The 27,456-nt window shown below is 47.4% G+C and overlaps 1 protein-coding gene across 2 annotated transcripts in view; it reads left to right on the forward strand.

Annotated features, from left to right (window-relative positions):
- The first annotated feature begins 7,370 nt into the window (after positions 1-7,370).
- The window catches only part of KCNJ15 (potassium inwardly rectifying channel subfamily J member 15), a 37,323-nt gene continuing 17,237 nt past the window's right edge, over positions 7,371-27,456 (forward strand). Inside the window, exon 1 of one of the 2 annotated variants that reach the window (XM_090288852.1) lies at positions 7,371-7,663. The gene's annotated coding sequence lies outside the window, so the exon portion shown is untranslated. The remainder of the gene's footprint in view (positions 7,664-27,456) is intronic. The other variant, XM_090288845.1, reaches the window with a different exon arrangement.

Here is a 27,456-nt window from a genome sequence, read left to right on the forward strand (position 1 = left end):
CCAATCTGGGGCAACAGGGTCTATGGCCAAGATGCCTCACTCTCTGGCCTGGAGGCCCCTGTACAGTTGATTCAGAGTTAACAGCCACGAGACTGAGCTATTGCCAGAGAGTCGATCCGTTTGGGTCTAAGAAGGCAGGTGGTCTCGTTCCGGTGGCAGTGGCCCGAGACGGGAACTCTCCCTTTTCACAGCTGCCTTTCTACGAACCATCCCATGCCGTCAACTGTGAAACACGGTCGTTATCGCCTATCTGCCTTTTCCGGATGGGAATTTCCGCAGAGCAGTTCACTCAGTGAACGTGGGACTGACGTGAACCGGGCACAAACTGCACGTGTTCAACACACAGCAGCATGAGGTGGCACAAACAACCGAGTCCCACTTGAAGAAGGAAGAAGAAATCATCGCCCCCTCCCCCACTATTGGGGTGTCAGTGGTCACCAACTCCCAAGCCGGGCAGTGGGTGGGGGCCCAGAATCACCACTAACTCCCGTGGAGGTTTAAAGGGGGGTGGCCAGCTTTTGCACGGAGTGTCGGGCATTCCCTACGTCCAATGTGGTAAGTAGACGCTTTCCCATCTGAGAACACTGGGTTTTGCATTTGCCCTAGCAAATGTCCCATTAGCACCAAGAAATTAGGCTCTCGTGCCAGTACTGACACTTACATTTTGGGTGTGTGTTAGACTCTGATGCCTGAGCGTAAGAGAGCTGAGGATACATGGGGACGAGGTGACCGGCCGTCATGGTTTGCGTGGGACTGCGGGATGTCATACGAAACCTGGGAAAAAATCATGGGAGAACCAGAACAGTTGGCCACTCTAAAGAGGAGCAACTTGGAGGTAACATTAGCATTTCAGGACCGTTTTTGTGGCATCCCATTAAAAAATGTGAGGCAGCCCTGCCGCGGCCCCAGTGTTTTCTGGAGGCTAAATTACTTTTGTTGCGAATGGTGGTGGGAAAAGGAGAAGCCTCCATGAGACCCCAGAGGTTGTTCTCACCCCCACGTGCTTCTCCACTGAGGCCACATGGGACAAGAGGAGCCCGGTGTATGTAGCTGGAGGTGTGCTAGAGGAGGTCACAGGCAGTTGATCGGCAATGAGGAGGGGTTGTCTGATGGACCCTGCTTTAAAAACCAAGACATGAAAAAAAAAAGTGTTGAAGAACATATACACTGTTAAAGAATTCAGCCAGAGCTATTCACCTTGCCTTCACAAGAGGTCTGCTGTTAGCCAGATGGGAATAAATGGCCTTGTCACAGGGCTAGGAAACTTTTAAAAGCCAGATCAACCACAGTTCCAGCTTTTCTGTTATTTTTCTGTTATGTTTCTGGGAAGACCTTCACTTGACCTCATCCGTTCAGTGTTAGCCCCTACGACTTGAGTAATTGGCTTCTGAAGCGTCTTTTAAAAATATTTTTATTGTTGTTGATCATTTCAAAACGTCTCAGGTCTTTTGCAGAACATAAAACAGCTGCATTCCTTACTCTAAATAAGGCCCCCAAACTTGCCATGTGCTCAGGACTCTGTATACCACAGAAGGGGGGCCCACACTTACCAGATACTTATGTTTATCACTACCTGTCTGAATCTTCAGGGAAAAACATGAAGTGGCCTATGAGTTCTAGATGGAGGCACACAGCAGGAAAAAGTCAATGCCGTTGTCTGGCCCAAAGGAACAAAGAGGGAGAGGATGCTAGAACCAATCACCATCCAAATGAAACCAGGGGTGAGACCTCATGTTCTTCAGAGATGCCTCAAGTATCTTCAGTGATCAGCCTCTGAAACACCAGGAGCTTTGGGGACAAGGGTTGACAGCATCTGTTCCACTTTGAGTTCAATGCCTGGGGACACTTTCCTGTTTTCAGCCTCATCTGGTGTAGTACCCACCAGGAGAGCTACTCGTGCTTGGACCTTTGGAGTAATTATCCTTATTGTTTATTAAAACTTCATCGGCCTAAGCCTCTGAGCCCATCAGCCAAGTCCAGGGGAGAGAATGAGTCCGGGAGCTTGTTGTCACATTCTGACAACCCCAAACTGATACCCACAGCTCTTCTTACACCACTAACAACTTTAATGAAGGTTTCTGACACTCGAGTAATCTAGATGGTCACCAAGTGGGGACTGACATAGCATAGCCTGGTGCATGAGAACCTTTGCTGAGCTATTAACGGAGGCCCTGAGTTTCAGGCTCTGCGGACACCAAGCAAGTCACTCTCTGGTCTTCAGTGTTGTAAATAGAAACAGTAAATAAAACTGGACAGGAGGACATCGAGGGGTTCATTCCAGCTCTAACTAAGCCTCTGGGACTCTCCTCCTTGCTCTCTTCCTGAATGTACCCACTAGTGCACGTTTCCCTCTGTCCCGGAGCCAGGCCAGGAAGAGGGAGGCAGAGCAGGAACAAGCTGCCAGGCAAGAGAAGCTAGAGAAAAGGGGAGTGGGGAGCCCCTGAAAAGGGTGAGGACGGCGTGGATTGGTGCGGTCAGTTGTGGGCAAGCTCATTTCTCATTGGTGACGCACACATCTGACTGGAGGGTAAAAATGGTAGAGAACAAATTTGAGCTCGGATTTCTTGGTCTAAACATTAATGCTCTTAACAAAATGTTGATGTGAAATACAACGTGGCTTTAGCCTTCTGATGTTATGAAGAGAGGGGTGACTTCCTGTCTCATAAGATCCATTTCACGTACAGCCTTTCGTACTTCCTGAAACACCCTTATAACGTTTCTGTACCCGAGTCCGTTTTTTTCCTTGTGACTTTTGCTATGTAAACCCTGTGAGGCTAAGGGTGGGGCTTCGCTGTCCCGAAGGTAGGATCACGTGGCTCTTTTAACTTCCATTGGCACTTGTTGTCTTGCTTTTTCCTGGAGTGTCTACGACCCTTCTTGGTCTTCCTCTGTGGAGACCTTATTGATTGGACTCGATCGTTCCCTCCTCTGGAAACCTCCCTGCAAACTCCCGGGCACGGTTCATTGACCTCCCCGTTGACTGCTGGGATGTTTTGATCACATGCCATTTATCATACTGAATTATGCTCCACTAATTACCTGCCTTCCTGATGAATTATAACTCGCTCTCGTGCACAGACTGTGCAGTCTTTCTCACCAGTGAAGAAAAGGCACCCAATTTAGTTACTCGTTGAATTCCTTTCCCATGATAGCAAAAAACAAAGGGTGCTTTTGTTAGTGTTAGAAGGGGTCCTCCTGGCACTTTGGGGTACCTGACCACATGTACCATCAGACCCTGCATGTGCATCTTCAATCAAATTCCAAATTTTGGTCCTGAGATTCCCAGTTTTATTTTGATTGGGAACCTGATGTCATGGAAGGGCGGGGGGCAGATGTTGAGGGAGTGAGGGGCCACAATAAGGGGGCAGATTCATGCCCATGGAAAGGAATCATCCCAGCATTCACAGGATTAGCGACGGTAGGTAAAGCTGTTGGGGATCCGCTCAGATTCTCTGGGATCCCCTTCACTACTTCTGGGTGTCTATCTCTATGCTTCCATGTGTATTACTTCTGATCACCTGAAACCCCTACTAGCAGCCCCGTAAGACTGCCTAAGACTGCACTTCTTTGGAGATGCAGAAAGCCAGAGCACTTGTGAGATTGCATGCCCATCACCCTTTCTACTTTTAGCAAGGCTGACTGGGCCAAGACCATGAAAGCCCAACTCCCTGACCTACGATGCTATTTTCACTCCAGAACTCCCTCCAGAATGAGGCAGGGAATGGCCTTGGCCTGAAACCACACTCTTACTTGGCTCCCTCCCTCCCCTGACATGCTTCCCCTACTTTCCCTCAGATTCCTCCCAGGAGCACTTCTTTAATTAATCGCATGTGAATTTTTATCTCAACATCTGCTTCTAGAATACCTACTCCAAGAGAAGATTTCAGCTGTGTGGCTTCCTAAGATAAGGTTCTCTCCGGACAGGCCAAAGGCAAGCAGGTTCCCACTTCTGGCCTACAGAGTCTTGCAAGGATTGAAATGGGCATCCTTCATTCTCCATGGATCACCTACCTACTGAGGAGACACTGTATGTGCCTCTGGGACAGAGATGGTGGGAGCAAACTGGAGGCAAATGAGCAAATCCTGCTTGACCTGCGGAGGACTCTTTAAGCTGGTGGGGGTCATAGGAGACTTCGATGATGTTTTAAAAACAGACAGCCCCCCTTCCCAAATAGTTCTACATCTAACCCAACTTAAGTAGATCTAATCAAAGATAAAAGTGTATTTTTATTCCCTCTCATCACACTTCAAAGTTTTTGTGTCTCAATTCAAGCCAAGATGAGAATTGGATGCATTACAGTATTTTCATTTTTTTTTTTTTTTTTTTTTGGAAATTATTCTTGGGAAATGGCTCTCTTGAAAAAGTTAGTTCCTGTAATCTTTTCTGCCGAGGTTTCAGACATATTTTTAGAACTTTGGATAAAAATTCAGACTTTAGATATGTTCTATTTAAACTTGACACATGCAAGAATTTTTCCTTGAATTAATTGAGGAGAAAGGAAGAAAGAAAGAAAGAAAGAAAGAAAGAAAGAAAGAAAGAAAGAAAGAAAGAAAGGTGACTTACTAAATAGTCATTCCTATTTGTTTTTTATTTTAGGCTATAAGATTAATAACATTGAACATTTTCAGCTACAAAATAATTAACTGTTATTTGAAGTAATCTTATAGGGTGGATTCTGGACCCCACTGCTTAGAATCAGGCTGTGAAGTGACTTTACTCACAGGATGAATTAGAGACTGAGGGACGCACTATTTTATGTTCACTTTAATCGTTTGTCCTATTTTCCTCATTAGCCTCAGAAATTTCCAGAAATCCTTAGATTATTCAATTATTAAAACATGTAAAATCTGTTCTCAGTGACAGAAACCTCATAGATGTTTCGATACTTATTCTAGGGCTTTCCCACTCCCCTCTTCACACTTGAACCACACATATAACGCCTCACCTCCTTTTGCAAATTCTGACAGATCAACAACCTCAATGTCTAATTGTTGAATATCTTCAAATGAAAAAGAATGAAACAGGACAGCATCCCCTGCGTGAAGAATATGGGCTTAACACTTAAATTATTTTGTGTATTCATACTCCTTTGCACTCCTTTTCTTCCCTCATCACTTTCAAGACTGTCGTGAATGAATGTGAACTCTACTATGCGTGGCCCTGCAAGAAATAAAACTTGCCAGAGTGTTAGGCTGTGGTTGTAATTCATGTCATGTATTACTTGATACTCAAAGGAATCTACACATGCATATGTATGTTCACAGTAGGCTGATGGGAGAAAAACGTGGCCTAATGAGAAATGCATGGCCTGAGAAGGGCATTCTGAGCCTCATCCCGTCTCTTTCCAGCTCTGTGACTTTGAGGACATCGCTTGTCCTCTCTGGTTTTCACTTTCTTGCCCTTAAAATACCACTAAGCATGCCTTTTGGGCCTGCGTGTGAAATTAATGTCATTATTGAAAGAACTTTATAAATGGAGAGAGAGTACTCAAGTGTTAGTTTATTAATTAAAGGTGAGACTACAAATATTAATTAAAACTAAGGAGATAAGAATTGAAGTTCAACCGTAACAACAAATCATACCCTCCATTTATAATCTTTTAGCAATCGACTTGATCGGTATGTTTTTTTAAGGGGGTATGACACATCAGATGTCCCTCGAGAGACACATAGTGAAGAAAACAGGTGTGGCGCAGAGGCAGGACGATGCAGGCCACGCTAATGCTAAGTGGCTTTCAAAGCAGAAGGGAATACTGATGCACAGCATTGGATTGGGACCATAGGAAGTAAGGACCTTAAAAGTAGCATCCCAGAAAAGGTACCATTTGGACTAAGATCTGCGCAGTGACAACGAACCAGGCGCATGAATGAAGCTCTGAGCATATTCCAGGTAGAGGGGATAGTGTGTGCAAACCATCCGAGGGAGCATAGGATCGGAGTTTGAATTCTGGGTGTTCCCTTTTCGTTTTTCTCCAGCTCGGTGTTTACCGGTCCCACATGGGTCTGTTATGATGTCCCCCTTGAGGCCTATCTGATGCTATGGCTTAGGAGAAAGACCGCTAGCTTTAAAAGCCTGCACCTCGTGTGGCTTCTTCAGTCTCTCAAGCCCTGGGCCTCTTGGTGGCCAATGTCTCCGAGGGGCCACCATCTTCTCCCAGGCTGAAGGGGAACAAAAGGGAAGGACACTGATACACCATTCCCACTGGGGACACAGGGAAAAGGAACGACTTATGTTGGGGCTTTGAGTCAAGGGAGAGGAGAAACGAGGAAGTTTCCTCCCTAGACCCCAGAACTCAGGAGAAGGGACATATCTTCTGCTTCCAATAAATCATGTCACCCACTGTTCCCTCCAACTGAAAGCAGCTGCCTCCACCTGACCCAGGTGCCTGTGCAGGGGACATGTCATCATCTCATCTGCTGGCTCCCTTGCTCCCCTTGGAGTTGACCTTGAACCAGTGCGAGGGATCTCACTGGAGAAAGCACCTGCGGGAGGTCTTCCCCTCTTTTAGAACTTACTGGGGTCTTCGTGCACTCTGGCCATGGGAGGCCGGTGACCCACATGGGTGTGGACTGTCCTCCATGGAGAAGAAACAAAACTGCATTTAAGGGAGAAGCTCGCTGCCTCTGTTTCCAGAAGCTGAGAGACGTCCCCTCAGACTCCTGCTTTCGGCATGGAATTCTGATCATTTCTCATGAAAGTGCCAGACTCTGTGCAGGAAAGCTGGAAACCAGATTCCCATACAGGTGCCCCCCAACCCAGTTTCAAAGACCCAGGAGAAACCAACTTTGCCCACACCTGCCCAACCTCTGGACAAGTTTTGATCAAGGAAAACAGCCTACAGGAAAAATCAACATGGCCTTACGGGTATCGAGCTAACAACACAGTTGTCCCCTGAGACAGTTTGCTCATATGTATTTGATGTATGGGTTGTCTGTATAGGTTTGTCCTGGTTTTTCCTGGAGACAGGGGTTTTTGTTGCTGTTCATTTGGAGTGGGGAGAGCAGACAGGGAGAGAAAACTTGGGGCAAAGGAGAATTTGTTGGAAAAAAATAGTCTGGTTATTTATTTAGAGTTTATTTAGGCAAAAGGACCCTAAAATGACTTTGAGAAGAGTGGCTGAAGTTTCTTCAAAGATGAACAGGCGTTCTTTAAAGGGACATTAGTGTGCTTTTATACAGGTGTCTGAAAAGCTCAAAGCCGGCGTGCATTAGAATTCTCTGCTGGTCTGTAGATTTCCTTAAGACATACTGCTGACATCAGGGACTCTTTTCTCTCTCTCCCTCCCTCTCTCTCTCTCTCTCTCTCTCCCTCTCACTTTTCTCCTTCCCTCCCTCCCTCCTTCCCCGGCCCTCCCTCCCTCCACCCAGTCTCTTCCAATCTCTTTCTTTCTCTCTCCAGTTCCTTCAGGTAAATCCTACTCAAACTTGTACCAACTCGCTTTTGACTGACAGGGAACAGCCAGAGAGCTTTCTTCATTCTGAGGGAACCTAAGCACCTATCTCTCCCAAGGCGACCTGCAGGGACGGATCCTTTCTCGGCCCCGACAGAAGCTGCCCCCAGCCAGGAGCCAGCCTCCTCGCCCTGGCAGGTAAGAGGCTCGCCTGCGTCAGAGTGGAGGAGGCAGCGTGTGGGAAATGGTTCTGAAAGGCTTCCCTTCTCAAGGTAAAATGCAAAAGTGGGATTCTTTTCAAACTCCCTGAAATCATTCAGGACGTCCCAGCTTATCTGGGGGAATTTACAAGCTGTTTGCATGTGGAAAACGCGTTTTTACTTAATGATGGGGCAAAAAAAAAAAAAAAAAAGTGCTTTATTCTTGCCTGTGAAACAATATCCAGATGTTGTCTTATTTTTTTATGTGTGTGCGTGGAGGGGTTGGTAAGCGGTCTAGATCAAGGGGGGAAACTGCTCCGACTTCCTTGTCCAAGCGTTGCTCTCTCGTGCTGCCTCTCTGGGAGTTTGTTATTGATTCTCAGCGACTGTATCGTTCTTCGGGTCGTTCATTCCAGCGCTGCTTTCTTCTCGGTCGGGAGAGAAATCAGTTGAGGTTGCCGTAGGGCGAAACCTCGCAGGGATACTTACAAATCTGTTACCTAGCCTTATGAGAAAAAATTATGTAAGTTTTCCGTGGTAGGTACGAGGAATGTAAACAGTTCTGACTTTGAAGACAGGGGGAACCCTGCTCACGACCCCTGGATAATGGGCTGTATATCATCTGTGTATAATTTCACATGCCTTCAGACTACGCTCAGCCCATAAATGTCACGCCAGGTGAAATTGCCACATTGCTCCTGTGAAAGTGGCTTTTTTTTTTTTTAATCTCCTCTCTGCACTTCCGCATTTAGCTGCCTGAAGGAAATAAGAATTCGTTGTTCAGTGGATGTTTCTTGACCTCGAAGTTACTTGAGGTCTCAGGTTCAGAAACTTAGAACAAATGCTGTGTTTAACTTGGGAAAACTAAAGACTAAAGTGTGTCTCACTCGATTCAAACGCTAAGATTTATTTCTTCTGATCGGAAAATACCTTCCCCTTTTTTACTGACCCAAAGCAAGGACTTTGAGAAAAACATGACAAGGGATTCTTCAAGTTCTGTTTGTTTTTTAAAAAACTGAAAATCACACTCACACAATCAGCTATTACCCCAAATCCTCTCCCAATTTGTTTACTCTGGTAAATGGTTAAACAAATACGTAATGATCAGCAATAGCCTGAGGTGAAAACTTCTCTCCATTTAAAAATGTCTTAAGGATCAAAAGAAAAGGGTCAGATGCGACTGTAAGGCATTTTTCACTGTCATCCTTTTATGAAAACCAGTAGCGGGAGACTTCCATCTGAATAGCAAAGCACTTACCTCACACGCAGCTCCCCGGGGCTGCTCTTTGCTGGGCTTGATTTTGCATCGCGTTTCCTCCTTCCCTAGCTGTGAATATGATAAATAACCACGCAGGGAGCTGCGACCCGGAGGTCATGTGGCAAGTCCTCACAAAAGGTTGGGAAGTGGAAGAGTTTTTAACCAGATTGCCAGTAGTCCTATCTTAGAAATGCTCACGAAGTACGGAGCTGCCCTCTCTTCTCTGGGTTCAAGGAACGCATACGTCGTTTGGGGATTTTATAGAAATAGACCTGCTTGAATTTTGTGATTCTGGTTCCTGAAGGAAAACACATTTTTTTAAAAGTTCCTCCCGCCCTTTTACCCCTCCTTCCCTCCCCCAACAGTTGTGTTTAATAGAAAGTGCTATTTCCCCAATTTCCTCCCTTCACACTTATAACCAGGGCAGACAGCCCTGCTTGGGGAGGGGGGGAGGGGACGCGAGCCCCCAGCCTCCCCACCCCAGCAGTAGTCCTGGGCAGCCAACAAAAGCAGGTCTGCTTGGCTGCTTCACACAGAGCTCAGCACACGCTTGCAAAGAGGAACCTGGAAAGGCTGCCTCTCGTCCTGATGTGTGTGTGTGTGTGTGTGTGTAATTATATACCTGAACGACAGCGACGTGTTTGGAGCGAGGAAAACCAACAATATGTGGCTTTAGGCACTGAATAGAGGCAAACGTTTGGGAACCTAATCAGCAAATGTCAAGGACTTGAAATGTTCTTTCCTGCCGCACCCCCTCTCATCGGCTGGAGACAGGAGCAGCGAGCCGCGGCTGACTTCCTCGCGCACAGGGCATCAGCGGCCAGAGGTGTTTATAGACGTGCCTGGTGGACCCATCGGAGCCTCAGGGCCAGCGTAACAGTCCACAGAAGGAGCCATAAGCCCCAAACAGCTGCCAGGGACAGGCCCCTGGGGATGATGGTTAAGGCGCATAACCCTCCCTAATCATTTCCTTCAGTCTCTCGTTTATAAGTAACTCGGCTACTACTGTCTTTTCCCAGCAACAATTCAAGCCCTTCCCACTGGAGTCAATTGGTATCTCCAAATGTGTTGTTTTAATTCCTCTTTGAAGTAATAATAACCCAACTCCAAAAACAGTCAGGAAGCTAGGGCAAGATGCGTGTTCGCTTCTATGCCTGCAAAGTGGAGTGGCGTGCTTCGCAAAGGGCTACGGGCAGAAGGCGGGTCAGGTAGAGGTGACTAGCCATCCTTCCCTCTCGCCTGCTTTTCATCTTCATCTCAGACAGCCACCTTGGGAGCAGGGCTGGGCTGGGTGGCAGAGCTGGGTACCAGGAGGGCAGAGGAGCAACATGAACCAAAACAGGTTTGCTTGCCCTGTGCCCCTCAAGGATGCTGTGCCATCGAAGGGGATAGATCGGACCCAAAACTCAGGTGGCTTCCTGGGGCCAGTTTTCAGACAGGGAGAGGACCTGGGGACAGGTGTGAGCAGCCCCAGGAGGGTCACACCCTCCCGCAAGGACAGGGTCAAAGGGAAGCCTGCTTCCCCACCTTGAAAGGGAGATCAGAGGGCACAGAGGGAGAGAAAATAACATATAACCTTAAAAATAAGGTTCTGGGAAAGAAGTTTTATTTGCTAAGTGTTGCTTGGTTGAGATAAAAGAAAAAAAAATGAGCAAATAGACATTTCCGATAAGACCAGGCAAGAAAGTAGCTATCTGAGAAACGGTTGCCGCTCTGCTAAATGGCCTCCGGGTTCAGCCCGACAGTGGTGGGGTCCTCTCCGCTCAGGACAATGCAGCTGGACTCTGCACAGACCTTCTTACCACATCCCCAGGGCGTTTCAGCCAAAAAACGGTTCTGCTCATCTCCTAAGGAAAGGCCAGAGCTCGAGAGGCATCCGAGAAACGTGCCCCTGAGAAATGACAAGCACATATACCACATAATCGGCTTATCCATACTGACTGACCAGGGGGGAGATCTGTGGGGAACTGACCTGGGCCGTGTTGAGAACGTTCCTCGTTTCCTCGGCCTGCTGCCGTGAAAAGTCAGTTTCTCCTGCATGTGGCTGAATGTCTCAGGCCTAAGGAGGCCCCGCGAAAGCTCTGTTTTTCATACAGCGGCAAGGGTGGGTCCTAGAACGCACGCCTGCCTTCCCTTCCCTGGTGATCATACCTTTCCTGGGGAAGAGAGCGACGAACCCATGGTCACCGCGATCTGATGAGACTCTGACATTCCCAGGGAGCCTAATTGCAGGATGCACTCTGTGCTCCTAGACCGGAAAGTCTGGAGCACGATATTCCGGGTGTTTTAGTCAGGAGCTGAGATGAACCGGGGCTGCTTGGTGAGCATGCTCACAGCATCAGATGGCACACAAGAAGAAGAACAAGGTGTTGGTTTTTTGGTTCAAAAGCACCTGTCGTGGGAAGCAACGACATGAGAGGGCATGTCTGTGCCCCCTCAGGGCAGAGGACGTAGGGGAAACGTTGGAATGAATTAGTAACAGAGTTAAGTCCTGTGTTGTTTCCCCCACGACCCTGCAGCTTAATTTCAGAGCAATCGAGACATGTACGATCCACATCAAAGAAGCCAGCGGCTCTTCCGTCAGGGGATGGGCAACAGCCACAGATCTGGGCCTGAGCATGGCCCTGGGACGACAGATCCCATTCGTCCTCAGAGTCAAGTGGGGTCGTCCAAGGACAAACGGGTGGGTCAGAGGAGAAACACTGCAGGTGGGGAATCTGATTCTCAGGGAGCGTTGAGGATCCAGGGAGCTGGGTTTGGGTTTCAGGCCACATCCAGTTTCAGTGGAAGTTGCCGTGGGTTTGGGCTGAAGACCCTGTGTGTTTCTCCAGGGCCAACACCAGAGGCTGATCAAGGTTTTATGGCACTTGAAGATTATACAAGTTGGGGGCTCTCTTCAAGGACAAGGAGTAAAAAGTTATGATTGTAAAGTGAAGTACAAAGCTTTGTGGGAGGCTGGCGTGTGCAGGGACCGAGCAGCGGGAGCACGTTACCCTCACGGCAAGTCCACGCTGTGCCATACACCATAGAGGTCCATGCTTGTTTTTTGAAGGAACAGTTGAATTATATTATATACATTTTAGCTGCTTACTGCCCTCTGAGTGACTCTGAGAAATGATAAACGAATATACCAAATAATCATGCTTATTGATATTGAGTGACCAGTGAGCGAGACATATGGGAAATTGATCTGGGGTATGTCAAGAATGCTTGTCATTTCATGGGCATATGGCTGTGAAAGGTAGATTTTTTTTCTGCATGTGGCTGAACTTTTCAGTCCCAAGGAGGCCCCAGGGTGAGATACTAGGAAAGCTGTTTTTCCTAGAGCTGCGAGGGTGGGTCCTAGCATGATTTGGCACACTGTTGGCATTTGAAAAGCCCCAAGTTAAAACCCAAAGAACACCGCGCTAGTTGTGAGCCTAGAACTTAGAAGGATATTAAATGCGTGATGAATATGCTTCTCTTTTCCCTTGGGGATTTGCCCCAGGGAAATACCTGTGTGTCTGACAAGAAACAGCCTCTTCTTCCTTAGTTTTCCTACTAACGTTGCTTCCAGTTCTGAGAGCAGTTAAGAGTGCTGTTCCTCGCTAAGAATTCTTGCGAACTGCATGCCTACGGAGCCCCACATGGCTCTCACTCAGTCATGTTTACGTCTACAAATATTTGCAGATTGCTATCTTGCTCCATCCCCGTCCTGTTTGCCAAAGAACACAAGGTCGGCTCCCTGAATCTGGCTCTCTTACTTCCTGAGTTACCCTCCGGTTTTGTTTCTACCGCTTGAGAACGCAGTGGAAGTTTACCTTTTGCTTTGAAACATCATGAAATTTGGTATCATCTGCACTCTTCCTACCACCCCCACCCCCACAGACCTGCTAGGAGTTACAGAACTTACAAGAGCCCTGGGGCATCTGACTCCTTTGTTTAGAATTGCCTAAATACTAAGGCACGAGGACCCGCCCTGACTTATTTATATTTTAAAAAATCCAGGGAAAGAATCTGTATCTAAACAGATGGTGAACGTCATCACATACAGACCCATATACAATGACAACAGCCACATGAGTGAGTATTTGGTCAGAACATTCATAATGAAACTGACTGTGCAGGTCGAGAAAGACTATTTCAATGTCAACAACACAACACAACAGTCTTTATTTTTAATATTTTGTCCTGTTGAAGAAATTGGAAATCTACAATTTTCATTCGAGGTTCATATTGAAGACTAAGGGTTTCCCAAAATTGCCTTCTAGGCCGTGTTTTAAAGAAGTGCTGTGCTAGTGACATTGGTCTCACTGTCACTCTTTGACAAAGGATCTGGGCATTAGGTCCCATGACTCGATTCTTGGCAATAGGGACACTGTGATAATCTGACGGAGAAACTCTCAGGGTTCCAGCTTCTGACTCCGCCCCCAACCCCCCACCTGGCCCCTGTGGGCAGAAGAATGACTGGCTTCTCCCAGACAAGTCCTTGGGAAGGAGAAGGGAGGGGACAGCCCCAGTGCCTTTGTGACTCAATGTTCTGGGAAATGTGGGGTGACCCCTTAGAGCAGTGGTTCTCAACCTTCCTAAGGCCACAACCCTTTAATACAATTGCTCGTGTTGTGGTGACCCCCAACCATAAAATTATTTTCGTTGCTACTTCCTAACTGTAATTTTGCTACTGTTATGAATCATCATGTAAATATTTGATATGCAGGATGTATTTTCATTGTTATAAATTGAACATAATTAAAGCATAGTGATTAATCACAAAAACAATATGTAATTATATATGTGTTTTCTGGTGGTCTTAGGTGACCCCTGTGAAAGGGTCATTCGACCCCCAAAGGGGTTGCGACCCACACAGGTTGAGAACCACCGCTGCCTTAGAGGACAGCCCTATGCTCCCTGTCTTGAGCCTGGGGACAGGAGCAGTTCCCCCAGCCAAAGGGCAGGAAGGCAGTTCTGAGACACAACCAAGTCTGACAGCAGAGCATCTTCTATTCTGGGAGGCTCTGCGGGCAAGCCAAGAATCCTGGAGAAGGTTCTGGGTCATTCTTGCTCTGCAAGAAACAGGAAGATCTGTACTCAGACGGGTTTGGGAAAGCCTTCATTGCCATAGTCTGTAGTTCCCTCTTGGAACCTCGCTGTGTCATTATCATATGAAAAGCTCTGCAGCAAAGAGGTCCCTTAACTTCGATTCTAAGTCATACAACCATGTTGGACTACAGAACTGTCTCCCACCTCTGCCTACCTCCTTACAACTGTCATTCACTCCTCTGATTGACACTTCATGCAAGCCCATAGGGGACACTTTTGTAGACTATGATTGGGGTGGATGGCAAGAGGTCATGTGCTCCAAGGAAGGACATGTTATGTTGTTCATGCTCCACGCGGCTGTTAGTGGGACCTTTGACACCCTGGCTACCCCTGCCAGTGACAGGCCAGCCTTTGGAATTGCAAAGTGGCCACAGACAGTTAGCTCCCCAAATTTACTTACTTTTTGTTTGTTTGTCCTTTAAATCCATCTTATTCCAAGAAAGGTTTTAGGATAGTTTACAAAGACATTTGCAGATTCTGTCATACAAATACAATGCAAATTAAAAATAGATGGAAAAGAAAAATACGGCTAAGCCTCAAAGAGGTGATTTGAGAAAAATGATTGACTTATATGGTTTTTATCTATTTTTAAGACTCGCAAACAAAATACAAACTTGCAGTGAGAGATTCATGTTTTTGACTTCAGAAGTGAATGTAGGTTTTAAATACACTTCCTGTTTGAGCCTGGGAGTTTTAGGCACTCACTGAATCTACTTTTACGTGCATGATATTTTGTGAAAGTCAGTGCCCGTTCTGCTTCTCAGGATCTATTTGTTTTCTTTCCATCATTATGTGGACAATTTCATTTTCTGTAAGTGAGATTATAAACTTTCTCTATTGGCTTAGCCTCGGTTCTAGCACGAGCACCAGGGAAACATCAGTGTCCCGCCGGGCCTGGGCTAGGAGCTTTCGGTAGACGTCCCTCTGCATCCTGGATGCAGCTGGCTCATTCCACGTGGCCCTACTTTATAATGGTCTGCTGGGTCACAAGCTCAGTGACAATAGAGATTCTACCTGATTCTACCTCTTTGTTCCCCAAGCTGCGCCCCAGTAATCCCTCAGGCAATGCTTGTTGCAGCAACTTGCGTTAACGGGAAGGCACAACTTTTTTATAACTACATCTCCAATTGAATCATGACCTAATTCCATTCAGTCCTGCAAGCCCACAACCTAGAACTTCTCATCTGAAGTGTTTTGAAAATTACACATATCTGAAAACTCCTAACTGGTGCGTTTTCTCCCCTGGTGAACATTACAGCGTGATAGATTGGCTGCTAGAATTGCTTACATGAGGTGACCGAGGAGGGAGACATATTTTTATGAGTGAGAAGAAACAGGGCACTGCGTAGCTACAATATAGTGGTTGTGTAAACCCCATAGAGGGGAAATGGGACACACGCAGAATATTCTGGAAAGAAGAAAATTGAAATAAACAGAGAAGTAAATGCAGAGCCGGCAAGGCTTGGTGTGGGAGCAAACATTCAGAGTTCGAGCCCAGGGAGGAAAACCAGGGAAAGGAGAGAGAGGAGCACGGTGCCGCAATCCAGGGTGGAAGGGTGTGATTTGATCCACGGTGTGGCCTGTCCAGGAGACAAGGGAATGCACATCACTTCAGTGTCCCTCGAATGCTGTGTTTAGACGCGGTCTGAGTTAGCATACCTGTGGCAGTAAGGGTATCTGGCTCTCAATGTGTTTTAAATTTTAAGCTGAAGAGAATTTTCTAAAATTTGCCCATTTTAAAGATGAAATATTATAGGACTGAAACTCACAAGAGCCACTTTTCTGTGATTACAATCAAATGCATTTCTTTCCGCCTGGGAGCAGCCTAGCCCAGGACGCTGGTGTTTTCTAGTTCAAGTCTGCACGGGGTATGCATATCTAAACATAATATTTATAATTATGGATATTAACTTGTCTGGTCCAATATCCTGGGAATGTTCTCTAAACTATGCTGTTACATAGCACTTTGTTTAGTTTTCAAGATCTGAAAAAACAGTCTACAACTTACTAGCCCCATGGTTGGTAGAAATGTATAGTGAATGAGTTTTTTTAATCACCTCCCATCAGGATTTGGATAGTTACCTTCCAACCTTCCGTAATTTCCAGAAGGTACAAGTAGAGAAGGCCAGTCACTGATCTCCAGGAGCCTCCTGTCAGCTGCCAGGAAGAAGCATGGATGGGAATGGGACAGGAGAGATAGTACAAAACAAACTCCAGCCCAAGAATGGCTCTGGTGCCAGAAGAACACGAGGAGAGCGACGTGAAGTCTTCACAGAGGGCTGGGAACCGCCAAGAAGGAAAGACCAGCCCCAAGCAGGGCTGTCAGGAAAGGCACAGAGGCATTTGAAAGTGCCTTGAAAAACGGGCAGGACTTTTCAAGCTGTCCTGGGGAAAAGAAGCCATCGGAGGTCAGGAGAACGCAGGCACAAGGGCGCAGCAGGGGGACAGGCGCTGGGAGGCTGGGGTGCGCAGAATGGTTGGGTGTCCTGGGGGGGGGGGGCAGAGTGGTAGAGTGATCGCGATGTGGCCCACACTGCCGAGCGCTCACTCAAGGCCGGTCCTTCTAGGGACTCCTTAATTCACACAGTAAGCTCCTGTCCTGTAGGCTTCATTATCAGCCTTGCTGTAGAGATGAGGAAAGTGGGGTGCAGAGGCAAATTAACGTGCGTGTGGTCCCAGGCTTCCAAAGGGGTGAAGCTGGGCTTTGAAGCGCGGTCACTGGTCTCTAAAGGCCACATCCTTATGCGTCGTGCCTTGGGAGATGGGACCCAGGGGTGGGCTGCCTGGGAAAGGCTGTGTGGGGTTCACCGAAGGTTGTGGGTGTTTGGGGTGATGGCCAAGCAACGTGTGGGAAGAATAATTTGAGAGCTGGGTCAGAGGAATGAAGAGGTGGAGCTGAGCAGAGCAGAGAAGCATCGAGAAGGTAGAACCTCTGGGTCGTCAGTGGATTGGAAGGGAGGGAAGGAATTAAAGACAGACAGGTGGGAGATCCAGCGTTCTGGCACGGGGGACCCAGACTTGGGAGAAGTGGCTCTGCTTCGGACGCGTCAGTTCTGGGCTGTTCTCCAGGGGAGGCATCCCCGGGGGTGCTGCAAACAGAGATGGGGTGTCGGAGGAGGGGTGCTTGCAGAGTGACAGTGAAGCGATGGGCCTAGGAGCGGTCCTGAGGGTCAGCTGGGGGACGGCAAGAGAGAGTGGGAAGAGAAGTAGAAGAGGATGAGTCAAGACCTCAGGGGTCATAATTGTGGGGGGCGGGGGAGGGGGACGGAACAACGCCCAGCTGCAGAGAGAAAATGAATCATCAGAGAAGCAGATAGAAGACCGGAGAGTCTTCTAACCCAGCAGCAGGCCACAGTGGGAATTCTCCGAATAACACCTGGTTACCAGGAGAGCCGCCCTTGTCGTGCGTGGGAGGAGGGAAGAAGCAAGCCCGCGAGCGGGAGGAAAGAAGCCGCGGCGAGCCTGAAGGTGGCAACAAGAAAAGACGGTGCAGGAGGACTTGGCAGCCCCCTCCCGACTCACTCTTTTGATGAAAAGTCAGAGGGGTCAAGAGATTATTGTTTGGCCCTCAGATCAGCCCCAGAGGTCTGGAGAAAGGCTCCTTCTGAGCCTGTTTGTCGCGAGTGTTCCTTTTCCTCCGTCTCCTCTTCTAAGGGCGGCTAATCCATCCCTTCCTCCCTTCAAGGCAATCAAGTTATTCAATAAATTAACATTTATCATGATGTTAAAAGTACATGCTCAGCAGGGAGGAGCGGGTACACGTGTTCCTGAAGGAGGATGCCAGCATCTCAGACCTCTTGGGACCAGGTTGCGTGCGTGGGTTTGACAAGCTACACGCTTCGGTGTTCTGCGCAGCTCTGGATTCGCTACGAGCCTATTCGTGAACGTGTTTCCAGTGAAAGTGGGGAGATAACGCAGCGCCCAATGTGCTAATTACTGCCACGATTAAAGCGGGACTTGGCGTTCCTTCCTGAGCTCAGCAACCTTTCGAACACAGACAGAGCCGACAGAGATCGTCCTACCACGGAGGGTGAATGAGCGACCCATGCCAGCCGCCGCGGAGCAATTCCGTGCCGCCGGCTTTGCGCCTACAGCTTAAAGCTCGTTTTGCTGAGACGGGCGACCTTGCGGTTTCTCGGGGCTATATCCCGGGAATAAGCGAAACTTCAGCAAGACTCAGGTGCTATAGCATGGTTGTTTTGAAAAACGTAGAGATGGGCTACAAAAATTGCAGGCTTAATTTTCTTAGCAAAATTAAATAATTAATACCTTGGAAACTTCTGGGTAAGAGAATATAAATATCTGATAAGAATTCTTGAAGCCATACAGAAAGAAAGAAAAGAAAAGATGAGAAGGCAGTGAGAAAAAGCCCCTGGCAGGTAACTTTGGAATCTGACATTCCCGGATGTGAATTCCAGGGGCGCAAACCCCTCACACAGCACCTAGCATCGCTATAGCACCCTGGGGTGAGCTAGGCTGACATGCCTAGCCTCCAGGTCTTAGCCCATTGCGGGGCGTGTGGAAGAAAGTTCAGCAGAGGTGGGTTCCCTCTTTCTGCACTGTGGGTCTCCACCCTTCTGCACAGACTCCCCACCATCGCCCCCAACCCAAGGTGAGCAGGGATTTTCCTTAAAGAAGCTGGTGGAGGAAAGAAACGGGGAGACTTAGAAGTGAGAGCCCTGAACTGGGCTCACTCCTAGGCGGTGTGCTACTCCCACCAGTCACCCACCTTCTTAGTTTCTCTTCTGTAAACGTGGAGAAATTCCACCCACGGGGACAACAAGAGAGTAAATGAGCCGATTTTTGTGGAAGTGTTGGGGAAGCCCCTTCTGTCTTCTACAAATCAGCAGGGAACAAGAATTCTCAAAATGATCCTATTGTCCTTTTTATAAAGTTTCATTATGAAAAGAAAAATGTACTTTATAAAGAAACTCAGAATTCCACAATCTAAGTCACCACCCTTACAAAAATCTTCAAGTGGCTTTTTAATGTGTTTTTTTTTTTTTTTTTTTTTAACTTATAAAAAGGATTATGCCCTGGTAGCGATTCCAACTTTGATGAACAAAAGTTTACATTTGGGAGAGCTCATTTCCTGGGTTTGCCTCTAGAAATGACTGCTGTTCCCCATGTAAATTGAATCAGGATTTACCCTTGTAATTACTTTTTTGAGGTCCTTCATTCCTTTCTGTTAAAAATATGTAGATGCAGTACAATGGTAACTTTCTCCTGGGTTTTATGAGGCGAGGAGAGTGACAAAGAGAAAGACTATGAACTTGGCATACAAGTCAACCATGATCTGGAATTCGGGTGGGTCTAGGAAAAAGTACAGACTCCACTGGAAAACATATATGGGTGTGGGAGAAATCCCCGTAAACTATAAACCGAGTGCATACTGCACAGGCTTGTATGGAAAGAAACCACAACGCTCTCTGAAATCAGAGAAGAGGCACAGAGAGGGAGTTTGGCACCAGGACAGCCCCAGGTGTCCTGGGACTTGGGGACGCTGACAATTAGTAGCAGGCTTCACTGGATCTAAGGAACCTCGTTAGCATCACATCTGTGCTGGCTTTCTGGAGCTGTGTTAGAAGACCTGCTGCCGGCCAGAGGTTCTCTATCACCTGACCTTGATCACCCACACTCTTTTCCCTCCTCCCTCCATTGTTATGGATTCGTCCCCACCTTGTTGCCTTTGCGTGTGTGGTCTCTTTCCTGGGAGCTGCCCTGTCTTTCCTCTCCCTCTGAGAGTCTCATTATCCACCCTCAAGACCCTTGGAGGCCCGTCAGGCTCAGCTTTCTCCGCCCCCTCCCGGGAGCTGGCCACTTTCTCACTTCCTGAATTCCATTTCTCTAGGCTGAACCAAACCTAGCACGGTCTGTGTCACAAAGAACGTATCTACTGTGCCCGTGTGTGAGCCTTTGTTCAGTGCAGGTGCCACCTCCTTCCCCATATCAGATGACAAGCTCCTGGACAGCAGAGGGCATGAGGCGTGTGGCCCAGCAAGAACCAGCCACCCTTTGCTGAGTCCTGCTTTGCATCTGGAGGAGGGTGCATCCAGCTGCCTGTTTATAATCCCAGTCTTATGCAAGGCGAGCTTATCATCTCCTTCATCCAAAAGGAGGAAATTGAAGATCAGGGAGACGCGAGCACTTGTCCCAAGTCTCCAGCCCAGTTGCCTTAGGTGGGCCTTGGTGCCAGCTTTCCCACGTTTTTAAACTTGCCCCTCATGGTTGCAGCCAGAAGACCTGGGATTTGAACTCAACTCTGTGTGTGGCCCCAGCCTTTACTCTCTGATATACCGCATTGCTTCCCTGTCGCCAAAGTGCTCGAGACAAAGTTGAGCGTGGGATAATATTAAATGAATATGTAGTGCATCATCCCATTTTGTCAAAACCGAGGGCACATGGCAACAGACTGAAAAACCTGAACAGAGCAGCAATATTCTCTCTCTCCTCTCTCTACCTAAAATCTTGAATATATTTAAAAATCACAATATATATTATACATACATATTATTTCTCAGTACTTTACTTTTAGAGCAATTTAGAGCAATTTTAGGTTTACAACCAAATTGACAGGACGATAAAGGAATTCCCACATCTCCCCTGCCCCCACACAGGCAGAGCCTCCCGTGGTATCAACACCTCTCCTTGGAGAACTACATTTCCTTTAAAGCAAGAATGAACCTGCATCGACCCCTTATACTCACCCGGGGTCCGTAGTTTAGGGTTCACTCCTGGTGTTGGGCGCTTTGTGGATTAGAACGATGGTAGGATGACATGTATCCACCGATAGAGTGTTCTACAGGAGTGGTGTCATTGCCCTGAAACTCCACAGTGCTTTCCTTACTCACCCCTCCCTCCGTCCCCGGCCACCCCTAATCTGTTTTTATCTCCCTAGTTCTGTCTTTTCCCAAATGTTGTAGAGCTGGCATCGTACAGCAAGGGGCCCTTTCAGTGTGGCTTCCTTTGCCGAGGAATAGGCCTTGGTGTTTCCTCTGTGTCTTTCCATGACTCGATGGCTCCTGCTCCCCATGTAGTTATGACGGGACCTAGACAGCCCTCGATCCTTGTTTTATAGGAACAGCTATAAAGGTTTATACGCATGTTAATGTGCAGGAGCGTAACTATGTTTTTCACCTGAGTCACATGCAATTCCATATATGCCACATGCGTCATGAACTTTGTAAACGTGGCAGGTGTGTTTATAGCTTGATTTCTTCAACAGCCAAAGACATCTCTGCACACCAGCCCTGCTCCCATCCATGGAGTCAAGTCTGTGGGCACTGGGCAGCAGTGAGGGTCTTAGCTGAAGGGATTTTTTTCTTTTCCATTCCTCTGAGTGGCAAAACCACCTAGAGGGATCATGAGACTGTCTTGAGATCTCATAGCATGTATAGGGGTTTGTCCTTCTGCTACTCTTGGGGCTCCTCCCCGGGCCTCCTCCTAGCCCAAGTGGAACCCAAAGAGGAAGAGATGGGAGCCTCTGACCTTGGAGGTGATTGAGCACTGCTGGAATGCCCAGCTCTGCCTCCTGGGGTGGAGGGCATGTTCCCGCCCACTCTCTCAGCTGTCAGTCACATAACCATGTGGCCTGCAGGTCTGGGTTGCACACACAATCTCCCAGCAATACAGGCTTCCTCCCTGTAGAGCCCGGCCCCTCCATCACTTTCCCAGATCTCTGGGCTCCTCAACTGAGCTGGACCCAAACACCCAGAGTTAAGAAAGAGTGCTGGGCACTGATCAACTAGGAAAGGGAACACAAAACACTCAAACCTTAAAGGACCCGGGACTTTCGGGAAGGCCCAGCCAAAGTGACTCATCTTGACCTCAGGCATAACTTCTTCCCTGCTCTTCACTCTTTTTACTTTCAATGAATATGTATCTTATAATGTGAGGAAAGCTCCTACTTGTGAAACTGCTTAAAAATGATTCCAGGGGCACTCGAGGAGATTGGAAATAAAATATGGCACTAACTTCGTGAGGAAAACAAGCGACCAGCACTTGTACTCTATCTCATTGTAAAGACTAAAAGCTCAGTTTATTCGCATAAGCAAAGGCTTTGGGTATAAAACGAATAATAATGCCTCATTGTTATGTAACAAGTATCACTCTCTGAAAAAGCGCAGATACTTAGGTTTAGCTCTTTCGGGATTTTGTACAGTGTTATACACTAGTCTCATTGCATATGAGTGACACAATCCTTAAATGATTAAACTAGAGCAGGTAGCTAATCTTTCCTGACTGTCCAGTCAACTACATTTTACCTGAGGTTTTCAGGATCTACCCAAGGCCTGGTTAACTCTTATTCACAATTTCTGAGAGTGACCAAAAGGGATCCCATTTATATTGTTCTAACTTAACCCTAGCTCTGTGAGGTCAGGCACATTTGCACGACTTTATTTAATATTCCTAGCTACTATCATCCTAATACTTGAAAAACTTCTCTCCTTCCTTCCTTCCTTCCTTCCTTCCTTGCTTCCTTCCTTCCTTCTTTCCCTCCTTCCTTCCTTCCTGTCTATTTTTGGTATTCTTTAACCAATATCTCCCCCTTTTCTCTCAATATTCACAAAGCAATTTCCCCAACTTGCAAATCATTCTAGCCCATCTGTTTTAATGGTCTATCGATGACCTATCAATTACCCTCTTCAATGACCCATGACACTTGAGGTTTCTGCCACCAAAATTTAGGTTGTGCATTTTCACAGGGCAACGTATTTTAAAACCAGGATGGTTCATAAAACTAAGGGCTTCATGCACCCCGACCTCACAGAGCTGCATTAGCTGTCAGCTGGATTTTGTGCACCGACAGTTAAACATTCGATGAGGTGTTAAAGAAGTAAGTTAACTTTCAGAATTTCACGTGCTCTCTAACATGCACCATGGACTGGGCTGGAACAGAGCTTTGAGGTCATTTTGTCCAACCCTCTCATTTCACAGATGAGGAAAACAGGACTAATTGGTACCTAGAGATACTAAATTATAGCTCCTCTAAAACTAGATAGCAGAGGTAGTAGGCTTCTTCATGTGCTCAGTGACTACAGAGACTCCATGAGCTGATGAGTGCGCTATGACCTTGAGCGTTTATGTTCTGTGGTTTTCAAGTGTTGATGTCTCTAATGTGACATTTGTCATCTCCAGTCTCAGTAACCTATCACGGTGGAGGCCTTGCCAATCCCCAGCCCAGAGCGGCACACCTCTGCCATACTCCAGCAGGGTTCCCAGGCTGCCCGGCCTTGGCAAAGCCACGAGAGGTGTAACCAAACATACAAGTTCATCCCTGGGAGCCTGGACGGGACCCGTGTGGCTGGTCGAACTCCTTTCTTCATCTCTTATTGCCTCCCCTGCGTGCTTCTCCAGAGCTAACCCGGTTTGTTTCCCATCCTTCGGGCCTGTTCCTCTTACACCAAAGGACCGTCATTCCCTGGGCTAAGAGCACAGTTCTTCAAGTTTCATCCTTTACCTTTCTTCTCTTATTTCTCCTTCCCCACAGCAGGAACATAAGCTTCATGAGAGCAAGCACTTCGATTGTACTGTTGTGTCCCCCGTGATTAGAAGAGTCTGGGAAAGAGTAGGTATTCAATAAACACATCTCTTGCCTTTCCCTCCTGTCCTCTGCATACAGGCGCCACTTCCCTTTTGAGGACGTACCTCCCCGGGAGACCCAGTGCCTCCCTGTCCACCCTCAGGCCTTTGGCCTCCACATCGTGTCTCCTTCCTTGAAAGCCTGCCTCCCTATTTACATACTGTTTGTCCGTCTGGCTGCTCTCTCTGCAGCTTCTTTCTCTTCTTCACACCAGGCAGGCTCCAAGAGTCTGCTCTCAGCTGCCTTCCTCTCCTCGTATTTTTGTAAATCTTATGGACTCATATTGGGTCCGCTTCTACTTCTTGTACAGTGACTCCCAAATCTTCAGTGCCAGCCCCAAGTTTACCTCCTAGAGGTGAGCACCTCCAAGCAAGAAGACTCAGGGTCAGCATCATCACGAGGCCTGCAATACCCTCTGCTTTTCATTAATGGCTTCCGCTTCATGGAGACCCCAAACCCCGCAGTCCTCTAGCTCCAGTTCCCCCATCACCACTTCACATCTAATAGGGACACAGATCCCACCTGGTGGCAACCCAAGGCGGTGATGCTCCTGAGTTCCTGTGCTGCATGAACGAATTCGGAAGCCCCTTAAGTCATCTGTCTACAGCTACGCTCCCTCCCTCAATCAGTCTGGCTAGCTGAGCCTGGCTTCTTCTCACTTGTTGAAAGATCAAATTTATCAGCTTTCTTTCCATGGTCTTTTAAAATCTATTGCCAGTCTAGCTTCCAATCTGGCCTCACACTGACTTTCTTGAGGTACCACAGAGACTCTCAACCATGGATACTCATTAGAAGCATATAGGGAGCTTTAAAGACGTACCGACACTCAGGCTTGTAATCACGTATTCTTCTCCCCGCCCCCATAGGAGCTGGCTACAGCGTTTGGGCATTTTACAATCTTCGCAGGTTTCTCACATGCAGCGTGGTTGAGAGTCATTGGTGTCTTCTATGACCTCATCCGATGAGAGTAGTCAAGAAGCACTTTACCACCACCCCATGCTTTTGTGTGGGCAAGTCCTCATGCAAGCAATGGTCCTTCCCCTAGTTCTTCTTCCTAAACAAAATTCTTGAAGACTTCTGTGACTCTTCCAGTTGGAAAGACTCGATCCACCTCCTGGGATTCCTTACTATGTTTCTATATATCACATTCACACATGTGAGCGGAGAAGACTGTTTTATACCGAAATGTAGAGCAGAACGAGACAAGATCCCTGCCTTTACACCGTGCACAGTCTTGGAGAATGAGAGAAAGCATGAAGCAACGATTATCGTAAGTTCTATGCTAGAAAGTACAGAAGTGTCCACGGGATAGTGTTTGGATATGAAGGATTCTGTTCTTTTTGGTAAGAACAGTTTTTTGTTTATGTTATATCCTCTACTGGATGGTATATTGTTGAGGGCAGGACCGTGTACCATTCACCTTTATGTATTTCAAGATCACGTCTTTCTCAGAATAGTATTAAATGTTTGCTGGACACATATCTGAGTGAGTGAGTGAATGGTATGTTGGAGCCTAGTGGTCAGTGGGGAGAAGTGGTGCCCCCAGAGAAGCAGTGCCATAGGTCAGGGTCTGCCCAGGGCAGACAGACGCCTCACCAAAGCTCAAAGGCCCGTGTCATCATGTGCACTTCTGAGCCACGTGTGAGTTTTATAATTTCCCCTTACCATCGTTCCACGGTTTTTTTAAATGGTAATAGCAATAGCATATTAGAAACTAGGTTTAATTTCTCATGATCGAAAGGTGGTAATAGGTCTGCTCAAAATAAACTTAGCCCCTTTGGTTTTAATAAACGAGTCCTAGAGATCAAAGGGGATGGTTTGATGTCTGAGAGGAAGAACAACTGGGGCTGGGGAGGGTTAGGAGAAACATCTGCCCACCCCGCAGAGTCCTGGGCTTCCCTCCATCCCTCCCGACTGTGCCATGGTCTTCAAGTTAAGCCCTTGAGGGTCTTACAGATGCTGTCAGGAAAGTTGCTAAAATGGCCACCAAATGAATGGAGACAAATAGGACCGTGTTCGTGTGGAATATAATTGTGCCTCTCCAGTAACCGCAGGTATGATTAATTGTACCATGAGCAGTAAACCGTCCTCGGGACGAAAAGCCACATGTGAACATCCATGTGCTCTTTGAGGACACTAGCGAACTACAGCAGAAGAGTCACGGATCAAGCGAGCGGAAAGGGTTAGTCCAGCTGCCGAGGGTGTCGGCGTCAGGACAGGTGAAAGGAAGTGTTTCTTAACCCAGAGGATTTCGACACCATGGAGACTCATTTCCCACAGAGAGAGAATAATATGCAAATATAAATCACCTCAAAGAAGCCGTGTGAAAATGTCGCATGTCATGATAAATGTGTTAAAACCACTCACATGTTTTAATTTATGGATTGATTCTTAATCCATTTTTGATTCATTTGTTGACTCATTTATAGAGTAATGAATATGAGTCATTAGGACTTTTTCTGAGCACCTGCTATTGAATATATGCCAGGAATTGTGGGATTGCGGACACGAAGATGAACATGACGCAATCCCGGCCCTCAAAGAACTTGCCATGTGGAAGGGGGACAGATACACTGAGCGAAAAGCATGATGCTGTGTTCGGGGTAGTGATGTTACCCTTCAGTGATAAGGGAGAGTTGGGGTCTTCAAAGGACCCGCAGTGGGAGGAGTTAACCATGGATAGAACCACAGGGGCACCAAGGGACCCAGTACTAGGGTGGCCTTTCCAGGCAAGGAAGACATTGGCAGGAAAGGCAGGTAGCCGCACGCAGTGTGTGCAGAAGTGGAAGCGGCTCCTCATCACTGAAGAATGGACAACGGAGAGGGAAACATCCCGGAATGGGACCGCGATGGCAGCCAAGGGGCCAGAGCGTGGAACATTGGGGGTGTTGGGCAGGCAGCTTAGACTGCATCATGCAAGAAATGAAGAACAATTTGAGGGAGGATGCAGGGAACGGACACAGACAAGTTCTCATTTTTGAAAGGTTCTATTTGCATTCCGAGAGGTGGGCTTTAAAAGGGGGTCAGATTGGAGAGGAGTCAAGAACAAACCAGGGTGCAGTGAGCTGTAGCCATAAAAGGGCAGAAGAGAAGGGGGTGGGGGCAAGCATGACCTAGGAGATAACACCAAAGACCATGTAGCTGTGGTCAAGGGGAAAGAGCAGACTTTAGCATTGGCCAGGGCAACCGTGGTGGCAAAAGACGGATTGCGACTGACCCCCTCCAGCCTCAGCCTCAGCCTCACGCTGCCTGGGACCCTGTTAGAAGTTCAGATTCTCAGAACTTAGCCCAGACCCTCTGGGTCGGAATTTCCATGCTAATAGGATCCCCACGGAATCTGCACATTAAAGTTTAAGAAGCACTGGCCTCAATTTAGGAATGGATTCAAAATCCTTCAGTCTCCTACACGAGCATCTACACACAAATAGGTACACATGCGCAGACACATGTTGAGATAGACACACACAATAGACACGTTTTTATGCTGTACTAATATACGTACGTTTTTAAATGTGCACAAAATATGAGTATTTAAAGGGATGACGTTGAAGCTACGTGAGACCAATCCTGTCACTATTACTTCCTTGCCGCACCCTTTGGATCGCTGTGGTCCAACTCACGAGAGACGCCTGTTCTAAGGACGCAGGGAGCCGAAGGCCTGGTGGGACACAAAACACACTTAGAAAGTAACTTGTTGGGCTAAATAAAGCATATGCTACTCCAAGGGCTTATCAGTTTGGTCCGTTTAAGGAACGTAAAACCCATTTTCTCTTCAAGGTAGAATATTGTAGGATACTCTTCTTGCTACGGATCCAAGCAGGAAGTCTAAATCTTTATTCCGAGCGTGGTCATTCAAGTCCATGATGTGGATGGCCACCTCCCCCCACCCCCCACGTGCCTAGTTTTGAACTGGCTTCCCCTCTGACCCAGAACAGGGCATCCCAT

The sequence above is a fragment of the Furipterus horrens genome, unplaced genomic scaffold (assembly GCF_987537825.1).
Source record: "Furipterus horrens unplaced genomic scaffold, mFurHor1.1.pri manual_scaffold_1, whole genome shotgun sequence".
Classification (NCBI taxonomy): domain Eukaryota; kingdom Metazoa; phylum Chordata; class Mammalia; order Chiroptera; family Furipteridae; genus Furipterus; species Furipterus horrens.